Source organism: Psammomys obesus, unplaced genomic scaffold, assembly GCF_907164565.1.
Source record: "Psammomys obesus unplaced genomic scaffold, mPsaObe1.curated_primary_1811, whole genome shotgun sequence".
NCBI lineage: Eukaryota > Metazoa > Chordata > Mammalia > Rodentia > Muridae > Psammomys > Psammomys obesus.
The window spans coordinates 17,247,834-17,257,494 of record NW_026596091.1 but is presented as its reverse complement, the minus strand read 5'-3'; the positions used below and the strand labels follow the sequence as shown (position 1 = coordinate 17,257,494).

The 9,661-nt window shown below is 40.2% G+C and overlaps 1 pseudogene; it reads left to right on the top strand.

Moving 5' to 3' along the window:
* Positions 1-4,800: 4,800 nt before the first annotated feature.
* LOC129691656 (angiopoietin-related protein 4-like) lies at positions 4,801-9,425 on the top strand (annotated as a pseudogene).
* Positions 9,426-9,661: the final 236 nt, after the last annotated feature.

Genomic DNA, 9,661 nt, shown 5'->3' with positions numbered 1-9,661 from the left:
TGTTATGTTGAGGTCTTTGATCCACTTGGAATTTAGTTTTGTGCAGGGTGATAAATATGGATCTATTGGCATTTTTCTTTTTTATTATTATTATTTTTATTTTATTAATTACACTTTATTCATTTTGTATCCCCCCATAAGCCCCTCCCTCCTCCCCTCCCGATCCCACCCTCCCTCCCCTTTCTACATGCATGCCACTCCCCAAGTCCACTGATAGGGGAGGTTCTCCTCTCCTTTCTGATCTTAGTCTATCAGTTCTCATCAAAATTGGCTGCATTGTCCTCTACCGTGGCCTGGTAAGGCTGCTCCCCCCTCAGGGGGAGGTGATCAAAGAGCAGGCCAATCAGATTATGTCAGAGGCAGTCCCTCTTCCCATTACTATGTAACCCACTTGGACACTGAACTGCCATGGGCTACATCTGTGCAGGGGTTCTGGGTTATCTCCACGAATAGTCCTTGGTTGGAGTATGAGTCTCTGAGAAGTTCCCTGTGTTCAAATTATCAGGTTCTGTTGCTCTGCTTGTCGAGTTCCCGTCCCCTCCAGCTCTTACTATTTCCCACTTCTTACATAAAATTCGATTCACTCTGTCCATCAGTTGTCCATCAGGCTCAGCATCTGCTTTGATAGTCTATACTGCAGAGGCTTTCAGAGGCCCTCTGTGGCAGGTTCCAAGGTTGTTTCCTGTTTTCTTCTGGCTTTCAGAGGCCCTCTGTAGCAGGTTCCGAGGTTGTTTCCTATTTTCTTTTTCTTCTGATGTCCATCCTCTTTGCCTTTCAGGATGGGGATTGAACATGTTAGTTAGGGTCCTCTCTTTTGCTTAGTTTGTTTAGATGTACAAATTTTAGTGGGTTTATTCTATGTTGTATGTTTATATGAGTGAGTATATACCATGCGTGTCTTTTTGCTTCTGGGACATCACTCAGGATGATCCTTTCCAGGTCCCACCATTTACCTGCAAATTTTATGATTTCCTTATTTTTCATTGCTGAGTAATACAGCAAAGGACACCGTCATCAAAACAAAGCGACAGCCTACAGATTGGGAAAGAATCATCACCAACCCTTTATCTGACAGAGGACTCATATCCAATATATATAAAGAACTAAACAAGCTGAAAAGCAGCAAACCAAGTAATCCACTTAAAAAATGGGGAACAGAGCTAAAGAGAGAATTCTCTGTAGAGGAATATCGAATGTCAGAGAAGCACTTAAAGAAATGCTCAACCTCATTAGCCATTAGGGAAATGCAAATCAAAACAACCCTGAGATTTCACCTTACACCCATCAGAATGGCCAAGATGAAAAACTCAAGGGACAACACATGCTGGAGAGGTTGTGGAGAAAGGGGAACCCTTCTCCACTGCTGGTGGGAATGTAAACTTGTACAACCACTCTGGAAATCAATCTGGCACTTTCTCAGACAACTAGGAATAGCGCTTCCTCAAGATCCAGCCATACCACTCCTAGGCATATACCCAAAAGAGGCTCAAGTACACAAAAAGGACATTTGCTCAACCATGTTTGTAGCAGCTTTATTTGTAATAACCAGAAGCTGGAAACAACCCAGATGCCCCTCAACTGAAGAATGGATGCAGAAATTGTGGTACATCTATACAATGGACTATTGGCATTTTTCTACATGCAGACATCTAGTTAGACCAGCACCATTTGTTAAAGATGCTGTCTTTTTTTTTTTCCATCGTATGGCTTTGGTTTCTTTGTCAAATATTAAGTATCTGCAGGTGTGTGGGTTTATTTCTGGGCCTATGACTCCATTCCATTGATCAACCTTTCTGTTTTTTATGCCAATACCATCCATTTTTATTACTATTGCTCTAGAGTACAACTTTAAACCAGGGATGGAGATACCTCCAGAAGTTCTTTTATTGTACAGGATTTGTTTTAGCTATCCTGTTTTGTTTTTTTACTTTTCAATGTGAAATTGAGTATTGCTTTTTCAAGGTTTATAAAGAATGGTTTTAGAATTTTGATGGAAATTTCATTGAATCCATAGATTGCTTTTGGTAAGATGGCCATTTTTTTCTATGTTAATCCTACCAATCCATGAGCATGGAAGATCTTTCTATCTTCTGATATCATTCAATTTCTTTCTTCAGAGACTTGAAGTTCTATATTCAAAAAAGGGTTAATCTCCAAGATATATAAGGAACTCAAGAAATTAAACACCAACAAATCAAATAACCCAATTAAAAATTGGATGCAGAGCTAGGCAGAGACTTTTCAATAGAAGAATCTCTAAGCCAAGAAACACTTAAAGAAATGTTCAACTTTCGTAGTCATCAAGGAAATACAAATCAAATGAGTCTGAGATTCCATCTTACACCTGTCAAAGGGCTAAGATCAAAATCTCAAATGTCAGAACATGCTGGTGAGGATGTGGAGCAAAGTGAACACTGAACCACTTTGGAAATCAATCCGGTGGTTTCTCTCAAAACTGGAAATAGTTCTACCTCAAGACCCAGCTATACCACTCCTGGGCATGTACCCAAAAGATGCTCCACCATACCACAAGAACATTTGTTCAACTATGTCCATAGCAGTCTTATTTATAATAATTCAAAACTGGAAACAACCTAGATGTCCCTGATCTGAAGAATAGATTTAAAAAATGTGGTACATTTATACAATGGAACACTACTCAGCTATTAAAAACAAGGACATCATGAAATTTGCAGGCAAATAGATGGAACTAGAAAATATCATCCCAAGTGAGGTAACCCAGACCCAGAAAGATACACATGGTACATAGTCATTTATAAGTGGATGTTAGCCATAAAGTACAGAATAACCATGCTACAATCCGCAGACCCAAAGACTCAGAAGGAGGCGAAATAAAATAGACATCTCAGGTAGATGGAGGGAGAGAACTGGGTAAGAAATGGGGTAGGGAAGGTGGAGATCAGGTGTGGGGAGAAGGGCTAGAGATAAAGCTGGGAGAGAGAATGGAAATCGGTGGGGGTCATCTCTGTGGAGTGAGGAGATTCCCATGAGTCTATGGGGGTGGCTAAAGCTGAGAATCCTAGTATCAGGGGATCTGAAGCCTGAAGTCGCCACCTCTTACAGCCCGAGGTGACACCAACCTACCCACAAAAATCTGTCCTGCCTACACAAAGTGAAGATAAAGATGGAAGGGATAAAGGGATAAAGATGGAGCAGAGATTGAGAGAATGCCCAACCAATGACTGGCTCAGCTTGAGCTTCATCCCATGGGAGAGATCCAATCACTAAAACGACATTATTAATGATGCTTTGCTATGCTTGCAAACAGGAGCCTAGCATAATTGTCTTCTGAAAAGCTTCATCAGTATCTGATGAAAACAAATGCAGAAACCCACAGCCTAACAATAGGTGGAGCTCAGGGAGTCTTGGAAGAGTCAGGGGAAGGATTGGGGAAGCAAGAGGGGTCAAGGACACTACAAGAAGACCTGCAGAATAAACCAACCTTGGCCTATCAGCCACCAAACAAAGAGCATGCATCACTGGACCTAGGCCCCTACACACATGAAGCAGATGTCCAGCTAGTTCTTCATGATGGTCTCCTAACAATTGGAGTGGGGGCTGTCTCCAACTCTGTTGCTTGCCTTTGGGTCCCTTTCCCATAGCTGATCTGCCTTGTCTGGCCTCAGTTGAGAGAGCCTGAACTTAGTTCTGCTGTGACTTGATATGCCAGGATGGGTTGGGCCTCCCCTTCTCTGACAAGAAGGAGTGTGGAAAGGAGGGAGGAGGGTGTAAAGGTGGAACTGGGAAGAAAGAAGGGAGTGGGCTGCAATCAGGCTGTAAAATGAATATTAAATTAATAAAAAAAAGAAAATAGAGAATGATGTAAGTTTATAATATTATGAGTATATTGCTGGGAGAAATGAGTTGATTTTTCCCAGTGTATGCACACAGAATATGATTATTTAATCATATAATCACTAAGTCTATGTATATATCATGTATATATTTACAATTTATTATAATTCATGGAAAAAGTATTATTTTTTTAGACACGTTTCCTGGTGCTGTTCCCAACTAATTCAATGACTAATGATTTTTAGTTTTCAATTCACTTCTCATTATTATTTTATTGTCTAAAACATAAATAAATATCCCTTTCTAAGGATCAAAGAAGAATTAGAAGAAAAACACACCATTCACCAAAGAATAAAATTATACTCACCCCCACTGCAAATCTCCAAAGCCCTGTCTAAGAAAATTCTGTCTCATTTTTACTTATCTATAAAAATATAAAAGCCTTTTCTTGGCTAATAAAGTCAGTTCACATCTGGTATTACATACCAAATTGACATCATTATTTCTACATCCCATGGGTCTTCTGGGTATTTTGCAGAAATTCCAAGCTTCTTTTTCTGCTCTGCTCAAGAACTTTCTTTGGAAAGCATGACCTCCTCCATGAAAGATTTCCATTTCCCTGAGAAAGCTGCTGCTCTCTGAGCTTTGCTCTCAGTGTGCATCTGTAGCCTTCCTAACTCTTGCTATGTCCAACCACACGTTTTTATTACTCCAGGCAAGCATTCATGACAAGAGGCACACAGGATAGCTGTGCTTTTCTTGTGTCGGCACTCAGTGAACTTGGATGTGGAAGACACTGAGGGCTAAGGGAATAAAGAGAGATGTATACATTATCGCAAGAGAGCCAATATATAACCATGACAAGTAGAATTAAGTATTCTTTGAATATAGAGTTTACAGATTTGATGGAAATAAAAATGACTATTTAAAGATCTTTTAACTTTAAACTGGATAAAAACTCGTGGTAAGGAAAATATAGCAAACATGGATGTATGAATGGAAATGTTGATGAATATTGGTGATAGGTAATAGATTGTTATGTATGTCCTTCTCCTAATTAGAGATTTGTGGAACTAGAATTCTAAGGCACACTAACAGTTTAGTTTAAATTTTTTCTTCTGAGAAATTTGAATGCATTTAAGACGGCAATTCATTTAAGTATGAAAATTATGACTATTAGTGTTAATTGTCAACTGTCAGAACCTAGAGTCACCTGAGAGATGAGCTTCCAGATGTGCTCATTGTCATGACCACTGTGGGTGGCACTATTCCTGGTTGGGAGTCTGCTGGGCTGTATAAATAAAGAGAAGGAAATGAGAAGCAGCATGCATTCATCCTTCACTGTTTCCTGGTTGTAGATGTGAGGCAATCCGTAGCTTATTGTTGCTACTGTCTTAACTTCACACCCAAATAAACTGCACGTTGAACTGTAAACCAAAACCAAACTTTTCTTCTTATTTTGTAACACTAACTCAGACCAGTTGTTAATAGCTACTTGGAGTCCTATGTTGGCTGAACTTAATTCAAGAAGAAGGAGAAATGGAATCAGTTGGCAATGAGCAAGGAATAAGAATGTCAATGAATGTTCTCCCTGGGCATAACCTCTAAACACTTAGTTAATGAGAATTTAAGATTTGCAAAAGCATAAGCTTTCCTCTTTTGCTCTTCCATTCTTTGATGCCTGTCTCTTCATGCAGGATCTATACTCTTAAATAACATCCCAAAATGATTGGGGTTTTTTCATAGTCAAATTTTATATACACTCCTGTGGATATATTAAAATACCTTTAGCTACTTTAGCGTAAATAAAAAGATTGTATTATTACTGTTCATTTCACTGAAGAGGCCAAAGGTGACTAGTTTTGTTCTAGTGGGTAGATAAAGCTGTGTGTCCTTGGTTAATGCTTCAGTTTGGCTATAAGCTTATACTTATTAATCATTTTAAGAGTCAGAAATTGTGGTCTTTCCTGAGACTGATACTCCAACCAAGGACTATGCATGGAGATAACCTAAGATCCCTGCACAGATGTAGCCCATGGCAGTTCAGTATCCAAGTGGGTTCCATTGTAACAGGAACAGGGACTGTCTCTGACATGAACTGATTGGCGTCCTCTTTAATTACCTCTCCTTGAGGGCGAAGCATCATTACCAGGCTACAGAAGAAGACAATGCAGCCACTCCTGATGAGACCTAATTGACTAGGATCAGAAGGAAGGAAAGGAAGACCTCCCCTATCAGTGGACTTAGGGAGGGGCATGCATGCAGAGGGTGGAGGAAGGGAGGGATCAGGATGAGAGGAGGGAGGGAACTAGAGAAGGGATACAAAGTGAATAAAGTGTAATTAATAAAGAATTAAAAAAGTCAGAAATTAGGGGAATTATTTGTCTGGGTGTTTGTAAAAATATGATGTCACATATGGGCTTGCTAAGTGTTCCCTTCATACTAAATTCAAACATATGCAATATTATTAACTGTGTCTAGGCAGCCCAATTTCTTCTTTTATAAACACTCAAAAAAGCAGCTCTGGTTTATTTAACTCCCAGAAAAGAAAAATTAGAAGTCTTTAGCCTGCTTAATATCAAAACCCACCTGATCCATGAGCAAATCAGGAGGAATGTTGCAGTACACTTTGAATTACATTAGCCTGTCCCTAAACTCTTGACTACAAACGAAACACAAGGTTTATTAAAGCCCTATTCAAATTTCATAGCATTTGTTCAACTATCATTTTTCTCTTTAATCCTTTCTCCGACTTCTTGTCTTATAATATGGGTAATCATAGGACTGAATTTCTGATTCCTTGTTTCTTCTTAAAGTTATTTTTATTAATTATTGTTTATTAATTAGAATTTATTCATATTGTATCCCAGCTATAGCTCCCTTCCTTGTCCCCTCTCAGTTCCACCCTCCCTCTTCTCCTCCCTTGCCCCTTCCCCATCCCACTGATAGGGGCAGTCCTCCTCCCCTTCCATCTGACCCTAGCCTATCAGGTCTCAAAGAGCCAGCCACTAAGTTCATGTCAAATAAAGTCCCTGTTTCCCTTACTAGGTAACAGGCTTGGACATTGAACTGCAGCAGTTCCATTATTTTATGAATTTAACAACATTGCGTGAGTGGGTCTCCAAATGTCTGCATTAAGTTCCAAACTGTCTAGTTGTCTGTCTGTATGTCAGTCATGTTCAAAGAAAATACTAAATTTTTATCTTTCATGCCAAACATTGAACTTTTATCTTTCTTTCTGGAGAATAACATGTTTCAAAAAATATACTCATTGTGTCATTTTCTGTTATAAACATCTCACTTGAACCTTTAAAATTAGTCTGCTAGTTAGTTTTTTGTCTACTTGACATAAACTACAGTCATCTTGGGAGAGGGAATATCAATGGAGAAAATACCTCTATCAGATTGGCCTTTAGGCAAGAACCTGAGACCAGATAGATCAGAGACATAGAGGAAAATTAAATACTACTGTTCTGTTAAAGGAATGTAGCAATGAAATCAGTCTTTTTGACATTCTGCTATACTCATAGATCAGTGTCTAGTTCAGTCATCAACAGAAACTTCCTTCTGCAGCAGATGGGAACAAATAGAGAGATCACATCCAGACAATACACAGAGAGTGAAAGAGCTTAGAACATTCAACCCTAAATGAGATGTCTCCATCAAATCCCTCTCCTCCGGACTCAGGGAATCCTGAAGAAGAGGAGGAGAAAAATGTTTAAGAGCCACAAGGGATGAAGGACACCAAGGAAACACGGCCCTTTAAATCAACAGGATCAACATACATATGAACTCAAAGACTGAAGCAGCATGCACAGGGCCTGCACAAGTTTACACCAGGTGGTTCCTAGAACTGAAAGGAAAAAATAGAGACAAGTCTCTACTGCTAACTCAGAAGCAATCTCCAACTGATAACTACTTACACGTGAAAACTTAGTTTTCTCCAAGGGAATATTACTGGGAAACAATCTACTCCTAAAGGTAGGCTGTATGCCCCACACTAGAGTCAACAGAAAACAAATGCGATCTCTGGACGTTCCTTGTGTTATAATGTTTGTGTGAGGGTTTTTATTTCATTCTTATTTCTCTCTCTCTCTCTCTCTCTCTCTCTCTCTCTCTCATCTATAGGTTCATTGAGAATATATTACATCTTCTAGTTTTCTGTTTTTATGGAATTCTTGAGTGTGTGGACATTTGGCTCTCAGCATCTATCTCTGATTCATGTGCTTTTTCTTGGTCTATTTCTTTCCTTCTGTTTATTTGCATTGTCCTATTCTAATAAGTTTGTTTTTGTTTTACCTTATTTTATTTTATTATCCCTTATCTTTTATTTTCTAATGGGAGACAGAAAAGGGATAGATCTAGATGGGAGTGAGTGGTGATAGAAAGGAGAGGAAATCATAATCAGGATATATTATCTGAGGAAAAAAAAATTTCAGTAGAAGGAAAAATTTATGAAAAGGAGGTTCTAAATAGCTAAAGCAATCTGAAAACGAACAAACTTGGAGCACAACATTTTCTGTCTCTAAATTAAAGTACAAATCTATAGTAGCCAAAATACTAAGCTAATAGCATAAAATCAGATGCACAGATGGATGGAACAGTATAAAGAGCCTACGCACACACACTACCACCACCAGCACCGCCACCTACTCTAACAACGGTGGAAAGAACATACTTAGCAAATGGAAATCTCTTTGATAAATGGTACTGGGAACTCTCCTCCTCTCCTCTGTTCTTCTCTCTTCATTCCTGTTCCCTTCTTCTGGTATCAGAGACAGCCATATCCATCCCCACTCCCAGCTCCAGTCTCCCCTGTCACCTCTAGGCCCTGTCAGCATCTCCTATGAACTCCTATATTCGGAGTACCCTTTTGCTCAGTCAGCTCATCTCTAGCCTTACCCTCGATCCATCTCCATCAGTTTTTTGTTTGTTTGTTTTGTTTTGAAGTCTTCATGGAAACACCGGCTGTGAGGATCTCCCTGCATCTGCCAGAAACCCTTCCAAGAAAGGGAGCAACACAGTGGACTCTTTCAGATCAAGCCACAGGGGTTCCCACCATTTTGGGCCATCTGTGAGATAACTTCAGATGGAGGCTGGACTGTGATTCAGAGATGTCTAAATGGCTCTGTGGACTTCAATCAGCTCTTGGAGGCCTACAAGGATGAGTTGGGAGATCTCCAAGGTGAGTTCTGGATGGGCCTGGAGAAGATGCATAACATCACAGAGGACCGAGGCAGCCAGCTGGCTGTGTACCTCCAGGACTGGATCACAATGCCAAATTGCTTCAGTTTCCCATCTACATGTAGGGCACAGCCTGCAGCTCACAGAACATGCAGCTACTGGGTGCCACCAAGGTCTCCCTAATGGCCTTTCCCTGCCCTTCTCTACCTGGATCCAAGACAATGACCTCCAAGGTAACCCCACTGTGCTGAGTTTCTCTGGTGGCTGGTGGTGTGGCACCTGTAGCCGTTCCAATCTCAGTAGGCAGTACTTCCACTCCATTCCATGGCAATGGCAAAACCTAAAAAAAGGATCTCCAGAAAACATGTAAGGATCACTACTACCCACTGTAGGCTACTGCCCTGCTGATCCAACCACCTCACTAGTCTAGTTCCAGGCCAAAGGGGACAGTGACTTTGGTTGTGGCCCTAAAATATGTCCATTCTGCTGGGAGCAGAAGCTCCAAGTGAGGTTATCTGGAGCTTCATGGACAAAGAAGAAGCCAGAAACTGGAGAGATGGGAGGACCCTTGTAAAAGTATCTTTGATTGACCTGATGTAATTGTTGTCTCAGAGACTTACTGTTGACTATGCTCACCCTTTCTAGTTCTTTCTGAATTATG